Source organism: Argiope bruennichi, chromosome X1 (genome assembly GCF_947563725.1).
Source record: "Argiope bruennichi chromosome X1, qqArgBrue1.1, whole genome shotgun sequence".
NCBI classification, from domain to species: Eukaryota; Metazoa; Arthropoda; class Arachnida; order Araneae; family Araneidae; genus Argiope; species Argiope bruennichi.
In genome coordinates, this window is record NC_079162.1 from 21,379,742 (window position 1) to 21,402,692 (window position 22,951).

The 22,951-nt window shown below is 28.3% G+C and overlaps 1 protein-coding gene and 1 long non-coding RNA gene across 2 annotated transcripts in view; one reads left to right on the top strand and one right to left on the bottom strand.

Moving 5' to 3' along the window:
• The window catches only part of LOC129958911 (5-hydroxytryptamine receptor 2A-like), a 70,786-nt gene that overhangs the window by 7,982 nt on the left and 39,853 nt on the right, over positions 1-22,951 (top strand). The window lies entirely within an intron of this gene.
• Positions 1,319-22,951, bottom strand: part of LOC129958914 (uncharacterized) — a 94,130-nt gene continuing 72,497 nt past the window's right edge. Inside the window, exons 2-3 of the long non-coding RNA XR_008783348.1 lie at positions 17,577-17,748; positions 1,319-1,773 (exon numbers count right to left, since the gene is read on the bottom strand). This is a non-coding gene — a long non-coding RNA (uncharacterized LOC129958914). The remainder of the gene's footprint in view (positions 1,774-17,576; positions 17,749-22,951) is intronic.

Below are 22,951 nucleotides of genomic sequence, written 5' to 3' on the forward strand. Positions count from 1 at the left end.
AAATCATTCATTTAGCATCCACAAAGAATCTATAAACCTTTCTTCCCAATCATAAGACTGGGATGACAGAAAAGCTTTATTGCAAATTCGTAACTATACTTATATGTGTGACGCAAAAAGCCATAAAATAGAATACAAAAATGAAAAAAAAGAGAAATTATGGAAAGATTATTAAAGAATATTTCTCATCAGAAGAAAAATACTCTGTTGATATTCAAAATGGAGTTTGAATTGACGTTAAAAATCAGGCCATTATTTATCAAATCTCGTTTTATTTCAGATAGTTTCTTTCAAATATACAAACTATTCAATACAATACAAACTATTTCAATGATTCTCATATATAATGAAACGTATTTTTTATTCTATTTTGAAGTCATTTGATTTTATTTAGCCGTTTTGTTTATGTTTTTTTTGATTGATTAGTAGAACTTTCTTAATTTTTGGAGGAGTGGATGAAAGGCGAATAGAACTTTTTTTTCGAATTGAGTAAGTTAAGGCAGAAAGGCAGCAGTAGCGAAACTACTACGATTACGTGATGTTTCTTTTCCTTCGGTAATTTGCGTGATCTCTTCTAATCTCCTCAAAACCCTTACTTTCAATGTAATGAAGGTTCAAGACATAATTTTCAGTGGCTAGTAAAAGCTTATGAATGTTTTTTTAATGCAGTACTCAATGTCCATATTAAATGCCATAGGCAGCGAGGCCGTTATTGAAAAAAACCTGTTATGAAGACTGTCATTGTTGGTTTGTAAATTTTTTTTTTATTGAAGACTAAAAATGAAAACAGTAATAAAGACCTATAAAGGTATAAAAATAAAAGAAATAGAGTAATCACAATCCATAAAGGTGCAAAATTTAAAATATATATATATTATCTGCTGAAAGTAGTAATTGGTTTAAATTTTGATTTATTAATTTTTAAGTTGTCCAATTCATTGCACTGTCCACAATAGCACCCATCTTGCTTTTTTGCACTGGTTGTTTGGCATTAATTATATGGCGAACTTTATGGAGCACCAACTTTTGGATCCTAGTCTATACACTCAAAAAATATTTTAAACGAATTCAGTTTCAAACTTAAATAATCAGTATTTTGTGTAAGAACATTCTACATATTTCTAGCCTCAGAGTTCTTTCTGTAGTCTTAAGATACAAAACAATATTTAATATGTCAATCATCGGTGATGTAGCCATTCATAACTTTATTTTTTTTTGTCATCTTGAATTATTAATAACTATTTTATATTTTAAAATGAAGAACTGCTGAAGAATTATTCTTAATATTTACTCTTCAAAAAAATATGGTTTAATGTGAAATAGGCAAATGCATAGTGGCTAAATTATCATTCAATTGCTTTGACTACTGATGCGATCTATTTGAAAATCAGATATTAGAAATATATTGGTATTATCTTCATTGTAAAGAAATCAACTTTGGCTCTTTAGAAATCCTATTACCGAAGTTATTCTCGAGTTAGGTTATTAAGATACTTAAGTTATAAGAAGACTATTTGTACAGGAAGATTCTTTCTGAGAACTTCCCTACTTCAGTAAAGCCCAAATCTCATGACTTTTCTTTTGGTACTTCACACAACTGAGAGAAAGGCTAAATATCTCAAATGACCAACTGTGTCAGGATTAATGGCTCAGAGTCTTGTAGACTGTATGAATGATTTATCGATCACTCCTACAAATGACCTTATCATGACATTTAACAATCGGAATTCTGGCTTAGTGCTGATCTTAAGGAGAGTGGACATCAGTTTTCCTCTAGAAGAAAAAGAAGTTTGTCACAAAGAGCAATACCGCATGAGTATACAGTTGCTTCTTGCAAAGCAAATTTTGTAATTTATTATATTTTCCTTTTGCAGTTGCAAAAGAAAGTTACAGAATTCTATATGTAACATAATATTTCTGTACAACATCAATTGTATATTAACAAAAGATAACTATATGTGCCGGCAAAGCATTATTTAATAGAAAACAGAAAGAATTAAAGTAAATTTAATTGTTTGAAAAATTTTAACAATCTTACCGATATAAAAAATAATAATAGGTATTTTCATGAATATATTTCTACTACAAGACAGCGATTACTCTTATTTATTTTTACATTCTCTTTAAAATATCAAGAAAGTATATGTTCAGATTACAACTATATTGCATGCAGAGAAATTCGGTTTATCCTCTTTAAAACTGCGCTGAATGAAAGTCACCACCTTCAATGTATTGAATTAAACAACCGCTGAATAAGAAGAGTATTTTTTAAAGATTGCATTTTTTGCGTTACCATTTGAGGTCTTTCTCTATCGTTTAGAAAACTGTAATGTAATACATCAATCATTATTTTTTTAGAAAAAAATTAAATAAGCAACAGAAAATAACTAACATTACCCAATCTTTTAAATGATTTAAAATGTGTTTTTATATACATAATTTTGACATCGCATCTTTAGGGAAGAATTAATTTAAAAATACATTTTTATATCTCTCTTGCATTAGTTTAGAATACATTTTATACTTTTTGATGTCAGCGACAGCGATATCTATATAAATGATTTTTTTAAGGAAATGATAAAATACATTTCGCCGAATAAAATATTTTGTAAACAATAGCATAGGTTGGCTGATACATGTTGCATGAATGAAAGAATTTATTTTCTTAAAGATATGAATTTTCAAAACAAGACATGTCCTTTGCGACTATTAAATATTTCTTTAAAATGAAGAGCAAGTCCATATACTGAAGAACGCTTTTGGACTGAGCTTTGAGAAGGGAATTAATTTGTTTCTTTCATATTAAATATAGAAAACAGTCCTAAATCCATTCAGGACTTCACTCTATAAAGGCAAAAAGATTTAATATTTTTCTAGTGAATAATGCAGACAAACTATTTCCTCTACTAATGGGTTGGCACAGAAGTTATACTATTAAACCATTAAGATTTCCTTAATAATAAGAAATTAATGTGTCTAAATCACCCTGTAGATAGTTTACCTTATTTTTAGTACCAGAACTAAAGACTTGATCTATAGTTTACTCAAGAAGATTGGAATAGATAGTCACATGATTCGGAAAGGGAAAAGTTTGTCTACTAAATTGAAAAGAGGAAAACTGCCTTGTTTTAAAAAAAAGTTTTATGGTTTCATTTTCCCTTAATCTAAAAATAAAGGGCCAATCGGATATTTCTCAAGCGTAAAAGTAGAATTTTTCTATGTAGTAAGAAAAAGTAGAAGAATTTTTCTATGTAGTAAGAAAAAGTAGAAGAATTTTTCTATGCAGCAAGAAATAAGCTTCAAGCTGAGCAGTATGTCATATTTAACACACAATATAATTTCAGTTTTTAAAAAATTCAAATTTAATTAAATAAATTTTAAAATGTGTGATGATAGCATAATGTACGCCTTTTTCTGACAGTCGATATAGGAAACACAATACAACAAGTAACTTGAAACATTTTAAAGCTAAAAAATAATTTTTAAATGTTATTGTTTGGCTTTAAAATACAAGAAGTGATATTGATTCATAAATCATTGCTACATTTTTGAAAGACATAAAAATCCTTGTACTTTAATAGCACATCTAACATGGCTGCTGTTCAAAATAATTCATCTTCTGAGTAATCTAAAAATGTCTTATTCAAGCAGACTGCATCCAATCTATTTTTAATTTTTATTCAATTTATCTGTAGAAAACGACAGTAAAACTAACAAAGTGACGTCATAGTCGAATGCCAAATATGATTATTTCAATGGAATGTTTAATTATTAAGACATTCTTTATTGCCTTGTAAAATTTGCAATACATTTCAAAATTAAACTGGTATACATCTCTTGAACATTCAGATGATTATCGTGAAGGACAATCAATAAAAATTAAAGGAGAAAATATATTTAAATTAATCGTAAGTAAAATAATTCAAAGAAGAATAGACTGCATTTTTACATGAATTTGCATACAGGTTTTTATTTTATTTTATTTTTCCTGTTTCAAAGGAATGAAAGCAACTAATTTTATCTGCCTTAATGCCATAATTAGTTTTCAGCTGCATAAAATTAGAGCGATCTGGAATTTGCCTTCCCACTACCTAGAGACATCATTAGATGACAGCAAGTATAGTGAAATCATAGCAGTGCAAATTAGAGGAGTTCATTTCAAAATGGGAAAACGTTTTACGAGGATATTTTTTAATGAGGAAATGGGAGGAAAACGTACTTCTCACTGCCTTAAAAAGAGTTTAGTAATATTGTGGGAATCCTAAGCAAATGATTCTACTTAAATTTATTTAAGACTTTTCAGTTACCCCAACAATAATTAGATTCAACTAAAATATGCATTTCCTTATGAATTTAGAGTTATTAGAGTATATTATTTTTCTTTCTTGCAATCATTTAAATGCTTTTTTTATATAAATATATGTGCCATATTTACTGATAAAAGCAAGTAAATAGAGTTAAGAAAAATACAAACATGAACATAAAGTAAAGCAAATAAAAAAGAAAACAGGCTATTTTTATCATGCTTTAAGTAAAGTTCCTCAACTCAGAAATGCTGTCAGATATTAAAAAAAGAAGGTTTTCAAGAAAGCCTTTCTCTTTTCGTACCAAAGGGGAATAACGGAGACGTTATTTTTTTTTCCCAGCAATTACGAAAGGACTTCCACCAAACTGCAATTTGCTCTAAGCGATTCACACCTCTCATCATCAATTAAAAGAGTTAAACTTTCTCCCGTACTAACTCAATACCCTGAATAAAAAAAGGATAAAAAAAATGCATCTTAATGAACAGGATATTTATCCGCTTGTTCAACACTGATGAAAGGAACAGACCTTTTTAACTCTAGTTCAAATCATTTAAACCTTATCTTTTGACTTTCCTGTTATCGAAGAATTGCTTAAATGTGTTTCACTGGCGGACAATAAATTCCCAGAGAGCAAGTTCGTAAGGGAGAAAGGACAAAAAAAAGTCGTACACTATTGTATTGTGTCGTCAGCAGTTGGTGTATGAACATCCCTTTGGCTAATTGCCCAGATGCTGCAGTGGCAGATGATCAATCAACACTTCAAGCCATGGGAAGAAAACAATCTAAAGCAATTTTCGCTTGATTTGTTTTCCCTTGATGTGTTGTAACAACCTTAGCACATTATGTTAGACTATCAAATGCCTTAAATTCACTTTTTCACATTTGGGTTCATTTTTCTTTTCATTAACTTTTGGAAGGATTTTCACCGATTTCTTTTTTGTTCATTAAATAAAAGGTGTATATTATATAATATTAAATATGTTATATGATAATGTTAACGTAGGGTTCAAAAGGATATATTGCGATTTGGACGGCAATTAATGTCTCCTTCTATGCACCTTTATAATATAAATATTCGACATTGAGCCTCGTATCTTAAATGGATTCTAATTGCCGTTACTAGAGGTGTATCAGCCATTGAAATATCTCGAGTCCGATGTTGTGTTCTTGGGTTGAAGTAATAGAATTCTCAGTTTATCTGTTAACACAAAAAGCTGGTAAACGGCATCACTTCCGTTGCGGTGCATGAAGCAAGGACATAATGGTTCCATTTTTTGTAGGGGACACTGAGCCCTTATTGTTTCATGAGCTGTATTATTAATCAAAACAAATTTTGAAGTAACTTTATAGACTGAGATTTACTGTTTAATACCTTTTCAGTTACACTATAATATCAACATCCAACATTTCTACATCATTACTACTAACTGCAGCCATATTTTAAAATAACTGACGAATATTCACGCCCATTCCCTTAATAACCATAAAGCTCCTTATTATTCTCTAAAAGAAAAGGGCTCGAACTAAATAAAACCGTTCCCCAATGTTTCGCTCCAGCCATGCAATTAAAAAAATGTTTGTCGAATAAATAAAAGAAGACCATTAACACCTCTTACAAAACATAAGACATTTCCTTCATAAAAATGATGATTTAGAGGAAAAAAAATCAAAAAAAAATCTAACGGACAATTTTAATAAACTTGTAAGCAAGATTAATTAATTAGTTTTCTGTTATAACTTTTTTACGTATGAAGAGCTAGTTTCTGGTTTTGAATTTATACTTGATTCATTTTTTCATGAAAGTTTTTGCATTTGCAGGATACGTAGATGAGTTTGAGTCATACATATTTATGATTATCATGAAACGATTTACAAAAATTCTACGTTTATTTACAAAAACCAATAATGTTGATAAAAAAATTATTTGCAGGAAGAATTATTCAGCATGGCAATTATCATGCATCATAGCATACAGAATGGAATAATGAAATTACAAAATAAAAATAGAATTCAATAGTTTTTTGTTGTTTTTTTTTTTTTTTTGTTCTTGATTTATTCAACTATATGTCACTCCAGGCGTCTCATCTGCCGTCAAATAATTTTTTTAACTAGTAGAAATATTGGCTTTCCATTAATCACTTTTGATTTGGGAAACTGTTTTAATTATTTTCTTTCACCTGCGTTTGCTTTAACATGACATGAAAAGGGGTTAAAGAAGAAACTCTTATGAATCCAGCATTTCTTATGTCATAAAAAATGAAATGAAATGTTATGGAAAAAAGCTCTGCATCAATATGGAGGCATTCTTTATTCTCTCTAAAAGGATAAAGCAGTTATTTTAATTAGCAATAATAAATCAATCCTTGGGAAAGACATTTAAATTTCACAAGCAATCTATAATTCAACATTTTCTGTGGGATCACAGTGGCTCGGAGGTGAATACAGAGCTTCAACATTAAAGGTCACAGTTTTGAGGCCGGCTTTAATTATAGAGTCGATATATACATTCCTAGTGCGCATTAAATCCGTCATAGATCAATCCTCCTTTTACTGGCATATTGTAGAAGCTTGGAATTGCAGAATTTCTGATGCCCTCCTCCTCAACTGGCAATGGCTCAAAATCACAGCTTCCCTCCAGAAATAGCTCTCATATTGCTTCAAAAGAGGGTACTAATATGTACCCAAAGATTAAGAATAATTCGCTAGATGGGAAAATTTTGAGTTAACATTTATACAATGATTTAGAGTCAGCTTTGAAGTGTCATCGGGCATATAATGGCAGGAATTCACATTTTAATGAGAATATTTAGTTACGAGGATTAAGTGAAGACACAGAAAAAGATTTGTTCTGCCATCGTTTCACAGAAAGCTAATAATTATTTGCTACTTTCATCAAGAATTTATTTTTTCCTGAGCAATAATTGCATGCATTTGCGTAGAACAGCACTGCATTCTGGAAGACATACAGGTTTCTTAAAAAAAATTTCAAATTTTTAAACATGTATTTTGCTTATAAAACACTATTCTCGATCAAATTATGAGAAACTTAAGAGAATACTTGGCAATACATTAGTGAAGCATTATATTAAAATTCAAAGTAAATATTTTGAATATTGGCCAGCGTATGTAAAAATTGCAAATAAATGATGTTTAAATTCAGAAAGATACTTTCATTGATTGAAGCGAGACGAATTTCAATTTTTCTCCGAGAGTGACTCAATAAGGCTTTTCCCACGAATTGATACTTTTAAACCTGAATCTAATTTAAATTTAGCATATTCCTAACCTTTATATAATTCAATATAACTTTTTGAAGATCCAAGTTTAAAATATAGCTATTTGTGAATACCCTTCATCAAGTTTCTCTTAAAAAGCAAATAAAATCCGGCTATCCTTAATTCCTTTTTTTTTTAATTTTAACAGTGTTTTCTGAAATTTTTTATATAATCTGTCCAATATATAGAGCCTCGGAATTATAAAAGAAAAACAATGTTATATTTTGCATTCACAATCAAAAAATATTTGTTTCACGTATTCATAATTGCTGGAAAATACAAAATATTGACTTTTTATTTTATTATGGGCATATTGCCACATATTATCTAAGTTCCGTGTAATTACTTTGATAACTGTGAAAGTTATAAGTAAAAAGGACGCGGGAAAATTAAACTTAAAAGATACCTTTACGTTTATACCAGAATATATGGGGTTTTTTTTACCTCTAAAATGCATGTAATCATTGCACTCAGCAAACAAAATCCATGATAAAAGCTGCAAATCATAATCCGTTTTCCGAAAAGCGGTGACCTAAATCCCTTTCTGTTCGCTCCCTTAAATGCTTTCTTTACCGAATCTTTTCTATAAAAAAAAATGAGTTCTCGAAATTGTAGGTTCCACAATTCTCACAACTAATTCTGGTATATTATAGCCATATTTACTCCAAATTTTTCGCATCTTACATATTATGCTTTACTTTTGGACACGAGGGTAAAGAACATTCTTCCCATGTTTACCTTAAAATTTAAAAAACTCTTCTCGTTTTACTTTTGTTTTCCTTTCCAAACTTCAATTACAGTGTTTCGAAACAAGCGATTCTATTGTCAATTTTTCTTTCACATCCGGACATGCTTAAGCTCTAATTTTTATACAGTTATTTATCCCCTATGATAATACAATATTTTAATAATTTTTAAATTAATCATTGGTTAACATATTAACTAATATCAGTTTTACATGTAGCGCCATCTAGTAGTCAACTTGAAAATTGTTTTTTTTTTTTTTTTTTTTTTTCAGATTTCGAAATTGCATTAGTCTAAATAATGAAATGCATTCAAAACAAAAAACAAAAAAATTGAATAAAATAAATATGATTGGTTTTTAAACACTCTTGTATTAGTGTAGTAAAAAGTAAGAAATAAAATTTTTCAATGAAAATCGAGCAAAATTTTAAAAAAATTGAACATCATAAAAAAATTTAGAGAAACCCATTTAGCAGCTTTAAAATAGAAAGTGATGTTATCTAAGGTGATTATTATTTGGTCAATGTATTAAGGATTGTCAACTAGAAAATAAAAACTCGCTTCTAAAAAAAGTAGTTTATCTGTGTTATTTAAAGGCGAGAAAATTATTGAAAGTTTGGAGATCAAAACAAAAATCATAAACGCGTCAAGCACAGTAAACATTAAGAGAAGGACATGAAGCTTAAATCCAAAATGAATATCAATGGGAAGTAAATTATATAAAAATTAAAATATTAGAATTTATTTAAACATCTTTCATAAACAAAATTATTAAAAACAATAAAGCAAATTATCAAATATCTTTAAAAAGTTCGTGTCGTTGTTGTCAATGAGAAATAATGAAAGTTCACTCAGATGCAAATTATTTGACAAAGTAATTTCGAGCGGCTTGAGTGGTATGTACCCAATGACTTACAAGCTTATATATCCCTAGTCTTCAAAAATTCCCAAACCCCTTTTAGCGTATTTGGCGTATCTTCATAGTGTTTCGAATTTTTCTTTTTCTCATGGGATTCGGCGCCCATCCATAACTACCACCACCGACGTCTATCGGTATTTTTGTGCCATAACCTGGCTTTGTGCATGCATGCATGCAACGTAGACTAATTAGAGGGATCGGTTTATTTCAGAAAGCGCCGTTATTCTGTAATAAGTTGCTTTCCAACTTAACAGGTGCAATATTTTTTTGCAAGTCACTTTTGTTTAATGCTTTTCTTGTAAATAATCGTTGTTTATTCATATTCGCATCTGTGCGAATATGAATAAACAACCATTGTGCGGTTGTGCATCTGTTATTTAGATATGCAACTTATTGCATGCTAGACTTTAATTTCAAAGCTTGTTATATGCAAAAATTCTATTCTTGTATTGAAATTGTAAGAGAAAAGAAATTATTCCTTTATCAACAATGTAGGAAGTCAACCGCAAAGCTAAACGAAATGTTAAAAAAAAAACTGTCTAAATAACGCAATCTTTTCATATAAATGCATTGCTTTATTTTCATTTCGATTTTCGTAAAAATGACTCACTAACCAAGAAAATTTGGCCTTTATTTAATGCGTTTTGTATGTTCACAGAAATTGTTTCCCATTTTATTTGTAATAAATCTTATTTACTCTGAACGAGGTAAATGCATTGGTTAGGTGCATATAGGTTTTTTTAAACATGTTATTTGTGATGAAAAGGAAATATACTACATAGGAAAAAGCTTTTTTTCTATTATATTAATGTAAGACAATCATAATATTCGACGGATTCGATTATTGGTATACTAAATCGATCCTGAAAAATTGTATTTTGTCTTAAATGGGGAAGAAATGTTGTTTCTTGAAACTTTAATAATAGTAATGTAATATTGTTTAAAAATTTATATAGTAAAGTTACTAATATTGTTTTAAGTACGATTACCAGAATTTTTCTCTTCTGTGACCTTTTATAAATTAATGCATTCTGAAACATATAATTAAAAAGAGTTATAAGAGTTATTAAATTTTATAATCGATATTAAAAACTATATTATTAAATATTTCAGAATACAAACAACAACATTTGATTTGGGTCTGGTTAGTTTTTATCATAACATATACTTCTTATTTGTAAATTAGAAAATGTTAATGCATTTAGCTGAGTTTCTCTTTACCTTATATATATAGTGTAATAAAATTATTACAAAAATTTCCTAGAAATAGCTGAAAGGCTGCAAACAATTTGTGACAGCCTGGAAATTTAATTTCGTGTCGATGTGAAAAATAATATTATAAGGTGCCGACTTTTTTAAGTGATTCCTGAAAGAGTAGTTTAATCTATTCTAAGAAAAAGATAGCAACTCGATAATTTCTGAGCAGAAATTGGATGAAGTATTTTTCTTGGAAAACTTGGAAATACTTTTTTTTGTAGTTCTTGGAAAAGGACGTTCAAAACATTATAGGTGTTGATTTAATTCGATTTACTTTACCATCTTGCTAAAAAATGCAAAATTACTCGTGATTCAGTTATAAAAAATGATAAGCAAGCATATAAAACATTTAATTAATGACACATCGTATAGAAGACATACATTATGATTTATAAATCATTTAATCAGTGCAGATCAACATTAACCAAAATCTTAACATTTAATTAAACTATGCAATAATAGTAATCATTAGTATAATCAGCCGCAATAGTAAAGATGTAAAGGCATTTAAGACTTAATTTCCGTTAGAAAAGCAAACAACGGTGGTTTTATTGGTTAGGTTGGAAATACAATTGCCCCGTAGAACCACCTTATAAATGGGCTTTAAATCTGTTTAAATTTGTCAGGGACAAATGTATTCTGGCTGGTATGGTATGGCAGTTTGAGGCGTGTGTATCCATTCAAATGTCGTTTCCGTTAAATGACGGGGATACAAGTTTATTGTCCCAAAATAGTCCTTGTATTGCTTCAAAATGGGACTTTATAATATTACTCAACTAAACTGGTAATAATTTTTTTATTTGAATTGTTGTGAAATGAATTTTCGTTTTCCTGCTTTCTTTCATTTCTGCTTGTCTGCTTCATTTTTAAAAAAATTAGAATAATTTATCGAAACAAAATTATCGAAACTCAAAAAATAGTTTACTTGCGATTTTTGTTCGAATTAGTTTTTAGGTGCAATATTATACGAAATCATAATATTAAGCATTTATTTCAATAATATTAACATTACTTGTTATAATCATTTAAACAAAAATTTCAAGAAATCCAAAAAGGTTTAATAAAAAACATTTAAAAGGTTTAGTAAAACAGAGCTATTACTGGAAATCATAATACTCTTACAGCTTAACTTGATAAAAATATGAGTGGCTACTTTTTAAAAACAAGCACAATATCTTCATTAAAATAATTAACTTCTTACGAAAAAAAAATGTTAGAAATAAGTGGAATCAATACACATAATTTAATAGATTTCTAACTAGTTATCAAAATATATTGGCATTTCTTCTGACTTTTCATTCGTTTATAATTTAATTTTTTAAAGTATTTAAGCTTTTTTTGCCTGATAGGCACACTTATATCTGAAAATTCTAATTACATTAAATAAAAATAATATATATATTAGAATCTTCTACATAAACGATTTTTTAATAACTCAAAATTAAATGGATACCAAATCGAGAAGATAATATTTATGAATTTAAATGGTATTAACATGCATTCATCACAAAAATACTTTCCTTTCCGAAACAAGTGTTAATTGTTTTTAGATAATTTTTTGTTAGAATATAAAAGGTGACATTTACCCACAACTAGTATTCAACGATAAACTATATCATTTATATACCTTTCCTATCGTGACCTAATAGCTAATTTCTAAACCATTAGAGATAGGCATACACTTCCAAATGAAAAATGTTCTAAATGATGCAAATAATTTTATTTTCTTTGAGTTAATAGAACTGTTGAAAAAATAATAAATTCTAAATTTTTAAATGATCTTCTAGTTCTATTAATCTTATTTAGTCAAACATTCTTGACTCAATAAAATGTTACACCAGAATATTACCAAATTCCCACTCTAATGCAATTAAAACTGACAGTGTAATAAAGCTCAGAATATAGCTATTCTACACGATTTAGACCATTTCAAACGCCCCAATGCATAGTGCTTCCTCTTGTCCGTCATTGTTTGGTCTAAAATAATAAATTCTGGGCTTTAAAACACTGAATCTATTTAGTCTCAGAATGGTAGATTTATTTTTGTTTGAAATACCTATGTCGCACGAATATTTTATTAGATATGCTTAATAGGGATGACGGATTGTATAAAATCTATATTAAAATATTTTTTCAGCAGTGCATTCATTAACTCAAACAATATAAAATATAACTCTTAATTAATGAGCATTTTTCCATTTGGAAGTATATGACAGGAGTATATCTTTAACAGTTTATAAATTTCTATATTCTGAAGAAGTTTTGGATACATTTGTAATTCCCAAAGAATTAGTAACATACATTATAGTTTATTCATTTTCACTCGTTTATAAAACTAATTATCATTTCATTTAACATTCTTTTTGAAATTCTCAATTATATTGTATCTGTTCCCTGAATTAAGCATTTTACTTTTTCCCGATTTTGAGATCTTCTATTTTAAATTTAAAACAATAACAACTCGTTTGAGGAAATATGTTGCTTTCACTTTTAGCATTTTCCTTTAATTTTCATCTTTTCCATTATGAAAACAAAGAAGGAATTAAGTTAAAATTGCATTCATTTAATCATCATTTTCTATTGCGAGAAATTAAAATGCACAATTTCATTAGTCCGATTCTGAATAATCTTGTTTTGATAATGATGAATAATGGCCTCTAAATAAATTGGATGATAATGTTTTCAATTACCACGCGGACTAACTCCACAACTAAGAATTCCAAACCTGCTTAAGGGTATAAAATAAATTGTTGCATGAAATCAACATATTATGTAAATATTTGACTGAAGTCCATTTTCCCAGAGATTTTTGTTTACATTAAACATTTTATGGTTATGAAAACTGAAACCCTAGGAAAGTCAAGGTTGAATTAATAACATTCTATGATGAACTTTCTTTCTGATTCTTTATTGATAATAAATTTTGTCTCTAAGATTTAATGGCAAATTTATTCCTTTATCTATTAGTAGTAAAGAAATATGATAGATATTTTTAAAAATAATTATTAATTATAATTTGTATGATAAATTGTACTTTAAGTTTAAAGCAAATTTAAACAGCTTTAATTTAAAATTTTGCAAAAATTATACGATTATGAGATTGTCAAACTTATAAAGATTAAACTACATTAGTGAAATATTTGTTAATTTCCGAGTTTGTTTGTTTTTATCATTCCAAAGAATGTAATTATAATTTAAGCAAAAAAAATTCATTTTTATTTAGAAAATGAATTTGAACTACTGTTTATTTTTTTAAATAAAAATTTTCCGTTGATTCCATGCATAAATGTTATTATCATTTTTTTTTAAATTAGATTTTTTTTACTTTTGTATTTTGATTGAATGTTTTGTAGTACATTTTGTAAAAAATGTGACGATTTTTTCGAAATTTTATTTAAAAAATATTAATTTCTTCATTAAAGCGAATCATATAAAAGTAATTAATGCATAGATTTTTCTTAAAATCTTTTTTTTTTGTATTTTTGTTTATGCAATAACTGACTTTTTTTAAAAAATCTTCTCCTATATGGATATGATGCCTAGTAGTTAAATAATTTAAAACATTCATTATGGTTAAGAAATCGAAGGGAAAAACTTTTCGATAAGCGTAAGCATGATGTTAACATTGCCAGTTGCTGTAAACAAGAGAAAAATAATTACTTTAATAAAGAGACATTTATTTTTGTCTAGGTAATTTTATTGCATATATTCTTGTTAGGAATTTCGATGAGTTTTGAAAACGAACAGTTTATTAGGAATAAATAATAACTCAAAATAATTAAGAAAAAAATGGCTGTAACAATTATTCTCAAATATTTTTTGAACTGTAATCGCACTGAGGTTCATTTTTTTTTACAATTCTCTGTTGCTAGATTTTTTTTTCTATTTTGTTATTCTCATTCTTGAAGAAATTGTCTATGAAGTCGTATAACAAATATTCATTAATGGCATTAGTACTTATCTAATAAAACTATGTTTCTGTTAAAAGTTTGGCAGCTGATAAAAAAACAATTCGGTGGTGTGTGGTGTTTTTTTTTTTTGTGTGTGTGTGTGTTTTCCCTTATTCAGGAGAGTTATTTTTTCCAGTAAAGCATTTTTTCACTAAACTTTACCGCATATCGTTTTTGAACAGTAAAATAAATTTATATAGATAAGATATCCTCCAAAACTTCTCTTCCCTTCCCCGTCCAGGGACCACTGTGTATGCCGCTTAAATTATCGCTCATGAGAGATTGTAATCAATGGTGTTAGCGACACATTAGGTTTACTATTTCAATTCCTTGCGGAAATTTTCGGAACTTCAATTAAAGCACTACTTCACATTTGCGTAAGGCCGCAGAAAGTATTGAACAAATAATTTGCTCTTCGTACATTCTCAGGAACTCATAAATACGATTTGAACACAATATTTATCATTCGGCGTCTCTTTCTCTAAGGATTTATGATAACAGCGGTTTGTTCGAAATTTAATTTAATTAATTTTAAATAATAATTTATTTAATTAAACAAGATGAGTTGGGGATCAGGTAACATATTTTATTTGTTTTGAAGTGGATAAATAGCTTTTCTTATTGGTTTTCTCCCTCTGTAATAAGTTCATGCATCATCATAGTGTTATAATCTAACATTTCTATATGAAAGCACCAAATGGTTACTAGCGCTTATTTTTGTGTCTATAATGGGGGGGAAATTAGGGTTTATTTAATTCTAGAAAAAAATTTCACATGTTAGTTTTTTTTCTGGAAGATATTTTCATTTTGCCATTATTCTGACCAAACTCTACGTGTTGAAGCTACTCTTGGGTATTTTAGAAATGATCTTCAAAGTTTTGATATCGACTATGTATACAGAAAACAATGGTCAGATGGCGATAGCACAGCCATTAAATATCCTCTCTCTAGAAACTTCAATTACTCACCTTTGGAAGAATGGTGGATTTCTTGAGAAAATGACTCTGGAGTACAGGTTTTTGCGGTGTTCCGCATTCCGGCGTGCGAAATATTCTGTTAAGCCATCGCGGAACCAAGGTAGCTAGCTCCTGCCATTTAATCTTAATGTGTTTTGTCATTTTGTACTTTTAAATTTTGTCTTGTGTGATGAACCTGGTTGGTTGAATGTATAATGATCTATTAATGCTAAAATTTTTACTACTCAAGTTTAAAAATTTTAAAAAAATTATTTTGAGCAGGATAATTAAAAAACTTTCTCGGAATATCTAACGGAACTTCTGCTTCAGTTAAGTTTGAAAAAAGATTCGCTGCATAGCATAGATTTTTAGATTTCATTTCTATACATATTTTCATGCGTAGAACAAATATAAGTTTTATTTGATTTGACTTATCGTACAAAAGTAGATAATATAATTGAATTAGTATAAACATACATCATGAAAATGAATGTTATTGTATGCTTCAATTAGGTTGTTTATCATAGACGTCGAATAGGTTTAGAGTCTGTAAAAAGCACTAAGTTTTCTACAAGGAAAGTATTGCCATTTACTTTCATAAACTGTGTAAGTAGGTAACTTACAAGAACTTTTTCTTTTAAAAAATTTCAATCACAAATAAGGATGAATAAATTTCTATATTTTCTAAAAAATATTGAAACCGTTTTCAATTAAAAATCCAGATTTCTTTCAGAAGGGTATTAATAATATATAATGTAATTACCTTATTAACAGAACTCTGTTATTGAAATTGTTGAATTGTTGAATCGATTTTTTACATTTGTTTTTTAAATGTTACGAGTTATTTTATATAAGATTTAATACCGAAACAGATTTGAACCAGAATTATATCATATCTGTTATTATTGCTGCGTTACGTGCAGTCGAAATAATAAATAAAAGTAAGATAAATTTTTCTTAAATTAAGAATAAATCTTTTTTTATAAATTGAATGTTGTCTGATTAACAGAACTGTTAATTAATGGTGACAAATTCATTAACTTCTAATTCATCAAATGAGAAATGAAAATTCTAAAATATGATTATTTCTGCAATACAGAGATAATTTTGAAAAATTAAAATGCAGCACACTTGAAATGCTAAAAATGATTGAAATAAAAGTTAAGTGTTCAGAATCTATTTCAAGAATAAAAGTGAGAAGAATGTTATAAGGGAGGAGAATTCCCCATTTTAAGATATATATTTCTTTTTTCTGGATAGCTCGGGAGGTTTAAGCCAATTCCCAATATCACTTTAGAACAGCCCTAAAATGTTTGCCAACCTTTAAAATAAGATATTTTCTAAAATTTGGTGCTTACGCCGATTTTTCTGCCTGTTTACCTTCAGCATTGGTTTAATTGTGTTTGTTTGGTATCAATGTAAACATGACGAACGAAAAAAAATTCTATTTCGTTATTTAATGCTTTATTTTTACTATGGTAAAGGCAAGAATGTTTTTCAATTCGCGAAAAAGATGTGTTTTGTTAACGAAAACAATGTTTTAAGTGAACAAATATAACCGATAAAAGTTTTTGAGACTCAGACGAGGCGAATTTCAAGTTGAAGAACAGTAAAACCCTTACCGGCCATCTGGATTTGATGATCATCAAATTAAGGCGTTGATCACAAACGAAATAACAGATTAAAGGGGTGAAATGTAGCCATTTACTTCTTGACTCAATTCGATTGCTATGAGTATAGTAATATTTCACATATTTTTTTCATTAATTAAATCCTAAATGCTTTAAAATATTTTCATAAAAAATTATGTAACAATAAACTCTAATTGATGCTAGAAGTTTTAGCTGTTGAAGAAATAACATGTAAATCCGATAAAAAAGCAGCGTCTCGTGTCATTTCATGTACAAGTTTTAAATAATTTATTAATCATTTTTTATGAAATGAGAAAGAAATTTTCATTGTCTCCTGTATTATCAAAAACACGTAATTTCAAATTTAGAGTTTCTTTTCAAATCTTATGGCGTCGATACGAACGAAGATTTTTTTAATGGTTAATTAACTTATAGCAGCTCCGATAACTTGTGAACTAAAATCAAAGCTTCTAATCTGAAAAATTATATATAACATAGCAATGAATTTTTTCTAGATGATGATGAGAATTTACTAACCTTTTAAAAAATCTTCATGGGCCAAGTAATTGAATTTCGGTTCACGGCTGGAGAAACGCAGGTTTCATTTACAATTCTACCAAAGACGAGCTTGATGCTTTAAAAATCCTATAAGGTCAGTCCTCCTTGTAACACGTTGAGGTTAGTCCAGCTCAGATGCTATCTTCATCACCTATAAATAGACAGAAAATCAAGGGTCCATTTCGAAATTGCCCTCTTTTAGATTAAGGAACTAGAAAATGACAAAATGTCATTTTCTGGAGATCTAAATAAACTGAGTTCATCACGACAGAAAAAGTTTAGCAAACAATTGATTGCAAAGAATGTTTCCTATTTTAGGAAAAGATGCTCCCAAATCAACCATATATTTTTAAAACGTTTATTACGAACCCAGCTGAAAGCGATCATGAAAGTTACATACTAATGGGCCGTTTGAGGGGAGCCTGTTTCTGTTTCAAACGAGGGAGGCAGGATATAAAGCAAATTATCACTAATATCACTCCTGCTTTATATCCTTTATTCCTTGTTTGAAAAAGACAGCAGCCCAAAAAAGTCCATTAGTATAAAACTTGCATGGCCGGTTTAGAAATAAAAGGGTTAATCAAAACTTAAAAATCATAAAATAAATCATGACATTTAGTGCGTTTGCTATTTCTGTATGAAAAGCTTTTAATGCCATACATGACAAAACGAACGTCTTCCTTGCCTTAATTCCATTCTAATATATAGTGACACAATTGTGAAATGTTGTAATATTCAAATACAAGCGATTTTTATTATTTCGCTGTTATTAATAAGCTAAAAAGTAGATTCCATTTTAATTATTTTCTAATTTTGGACCTAAATTTATAATTCATTCTTAAAAGTTAAAGACATTTATTATAGAATGTTGAAATTTAATTTTTCTGAAATTCACCACCAGTTGGTGGTATTTGAGCAGAACAAAAATTTATATACATTAGTCGATTAACTAATAATTAAGTTCTTAATATGTTAAAATAGTGTACAGTCTCAAAGCATACATAGATTCACAGGATTTTAAGATTTTAGAAGGAAAATGTTTTAAATCGATTTCAAAATCGATCAATCTCCACAAACATGAAACGTGCCAATTTAAATGACAATGCATAAATCTGGATATAAAATATACATATGAATGTGGTAATTATAGTCATGAAATATTTGCTATTAAAAACCTGAAAAGAAAATATTTCATTTAAAAGATTTTTTCATTCTTGTAGTCTACATGAGAAAGTCGTTTATTTAAGTACACAAAATGCTCAGTATTATATATAAAAAATAACAGCGAATGTTAATCTTTTAATGGAGAAACTTCTTGTTCTCATAAAAACAGTACGAGTTAAACTAAGTGTGATGAGACAAATAATTAAAAACAACAATTAAGTTGCAGAAGAACTTTCTAAAAAAACAGCATAGCGACACAATATCGCAGCATACAAGAAATCCGAAAATTTTCAAACTTAGCGGGAGTTGGACAGAACAGACCATTTTGTTAATCACAAAGCTAATTCTTCTTTTTCTCGTTCCCAACTTTTGTTCTTTGCTTTTTTGTTAATTTCAGTAATTGCTAAAGTGTTCCGATGCGACGAAAATGTGGCTGGTTTTTCTTCTTCTACAAAAAGAGTCATGCCTAATAGCTATAAATCCTTCAACCACAAAACAATCTCGTCAGGATTCACTGCAAGGATATATAAAGAGTGAAAGGACTTTGTTAGTAATGCCATATCCTACTTTTAATAATGATGAAGAGAAACTTTAATGTGGTGTATGATTCAAAAAAATTAACTCGTTTCTTTTTTAAATCTTAAATTTGATGCCTAAATTCAAAATGAGGCTTTAATTAGCTTCTTCGTGTTTGTAATAAGTCGCACTATTTTCAATTTAACCCATTCATGTAAGTAAACATGGATTTTCTAGATGACAATAAAATATTTTCAAATTTTCAACTCATAATTTATATTCGGTAATAAAGAAAGAATAATAAACCTACTCGCAATAAAAAGATGAATCTTTTCTTCAATGAATTAAAAAAAAGAAGGGAAAATAAGGGAAAATATTCTTTCCAAAGATATTTAAGATTTCTATAGGAGGAAAGAAATCAGTCTCTATGTTAATAAATATTCATCAGAAAAAATTATGCAATGAAGTTTTAAAGTTATTAGTATTCTAATAATACTTGTATATGGATGATGCTCATTTATAAAAAATACAAACACATCAAATTTTCTGAGTATAATTTCTTTTACAAGTTAATTGTTCTTTCTACAACCAAAAACCTTTCTAATATAAATATTGACAAAAGAGAATAAAAATATCAAGTCTAATTTTATGCAATGGCAAACATTTTAATTTGCTTGAATAAGTTAAAGATAAAACTCGAACTCTCTGGAATCATTACAGATATCTAGGTTGAATCAGTAAAAAATATTAACAAATTAAAAATTTTCATAAAAGCAATTAGTAAATAGGGTCAATAATTTCTTAATATTTGCAATTTTTGAAATACAGACATGTTGCTGCTTGCTCTCTTTCAGTTATAAAATTCATTTTTTTTTCTATACATGATTAAACATGTATCAACAATTAAAAATACAAGAAGTAATTAAACTGAATTCTCTATTCAATTCAACCAGTCAGTTTCTCATATTATAGAAACGATAATCATTCCTCCTATCAGATAAAGAATTAGTAAATAAATCGATTGAAAAAAAAATATTTTTAATTGATGAATTTCTTAGTTAAAATTTGTTCAGAATTAAATCTCCATCCCTTTTTTCGATTCGAATTTATTCAATTAAATTCAATTTATTAATATAAAGAAAACGTATACTTTTTTAAAGTAGCTCTATTCATAAAATCTGAACTATTTGAAAACTTTTACACCTACCAAACACAAGTTAAACTCAAATTTTAAAGCAATAAAACTCAGTAGATAAAGCATGTTGTGACTAGAAACTAATTTCTGAAAACCTGATAATTTAAAAAATTAATTTATTTAGTATCAAACAATATTTATTAAAACTCATAAATCACAATTTTGAGGATTAAAAAAATAATCACCTTGTTTTGGAAAAACTTCTTATCATTTCTGTCAATGTGATTGCAAGAAATATTTGAGTTATCATTTCGTAAATATTTCTGTTAACTAGTTTTAAGAAATTAAAAATTTATATAATTCCTTCAGTACAAGAAAAATGTCTTTTTATCTGTCACTTAATTCCATTATTACCAAATGAAAATTGGAAACTGATAACTTCTTTCTAATAAGTACTTCTCTGATTTTATTCTGTTAACGAAAAATATCCTACTACACTACTATTAATTAACTTAAATGAATTCGAAAATTTCATGATTATAAAAAAATACAAATATAACATATCTCAACTTTTATGTAGAATTGCAAAATTCTAAGTTCAGATGTTAACTTTCATCCGGATTTTAACGAAAAATATCCTACTACACTACTATTAATTAACTTAAATGAATTCGAAAATTTCATGATTATAAAAAAATACAAATATAACATCTCAACTTTTATGTAGAATTGCAAAATTCTAAGTTCAGATGTTAACTTTCATCCGGATTTTCCCATTCCTTATATCCAAGTTTATTTTTCCGGTTCGTCTCACATTTATTCCGTCTACCTTTTTGTCTACTTCATTTCCAGCCATCACAATTCTTATTGCTATCTATGCTCAGGCCTATAGATAGATATGAAAGAAGAGTTATGGAGCTCTATGAGAGAGGCATGTTATTCTGTAGGCCATAAGAAGCTCATTCTCCCTATAAATTTCTTTTCATCTTATATTTCGGGAAATTTCGATTTAAGTTTAAATTTATCTTTTGTTTGTGTTACAGAAGCCAAGACATTTTTTTTTTCTTTTCTCCTTGATCCACGCAAAAGAGAAATTGAGAAGTATTGAAAGAAGTACTCTGTCCCCTAGGTGGTATTTCAATTTCTGCGATTATTTTTTAGTGGAATGTGCGAAAAGGAAAATGATTTCGATACTCTAAGCTGAAACAAAAACGTCTAAACTAGATTTTGAGCATAGTTCTCTTCATATTTATGACTGAGACGGTCGACTTCGAAATCGAATTTTCTCCTGTCATTTGTTTAGTTTCAAGCGAAAGCGGCATAAATCTTAAAGCTCCCTTGTCCAGGGAGAAAGAACAATCGAAGAGATGAGTTTCTCATAGCAACTACGAAAAACCTGCCATTAACAATTTATCAAATACAAATTGCACAAAGAAGTAAAATGGCGTGCACTTTAAAGGTCACGTAAAGTAAATAATAATCTAATAAAGGATCTCTGCAAGTGTTTTCCACTCCTGGCACTTTTATGTGCGAAAAATACTTTCACGTCACGCCTTCGTTATCTGACCACACTTCAAAATTTAAATTCATTCCAAAAGAGCTTCCCAACCAAAGGGTTTCAGGTTCAAAATCTGATTCCATTGAAGATTTGTCGTGTAAACGGGCATGGGGAGCTTAAATCCTACGTTGATATTCAACCATTCTTTTGGTGATGTGGGGCGGAAAGCTAAAGAGACGGGGCTGTTGGCCCGACTGTCATTCCCATTACCCAGAGTTGGAAAATTGGTTAAAAAAATGAATCAGTAATTACTAATTTTAACTAATTAGTAATTCTTCAATGATTATTTAGAGAATTTTAATGAAATCATAACTTTTTCCATGACTATTTTTTATGAAATTTGAGAAGTTTAAAGAAAAGCAATCTTTAAGACTCTAACCTTTTTCTAAGCTTCTTCATGTGAGATTGCAATTTGCTTTAAGAAGCCACTATCTAATATATAAATTCGTTAATGTAATGTTTTTGGTATGAAAATTTCCGTGGCTACAAATATACGTAAGATAAAAGGGACTAGTGACACATTAATTCACCATTTTAAAAAAGTTATATAAAATATATGTATTGGGAAACTGTTAAGGAATTCTATTTCAAATATAAACTATGAATAATATTTTGATTCTATAAACTATGAATAAGGATTATGATACAAATATAAACTATGAATAATGATTTGAAGTTATTCTGTCAATGTCTTCGAGCCTCCACGTTATGTTGGAATCAAAAGTTTAAAAAGTCCGTTAACGAAACATTGGTAAATTACTACAATAGTACCATGAAACAAATTATAAATCTAAATTCTTTTTTCGTAATTTTATAGAGTATTTCAGAAAAATAAAGAATTCAATAATTCTATCTGCACATCAACACTATCTGATTTAAAATTGCCAGTATTTTTGTAAACTATTTCCAACTAAATTGCTATATTCTTCCAAAACATGCCTGGTACTAAATAAGTTTACTATTTTTTTATTTGTTTTAACT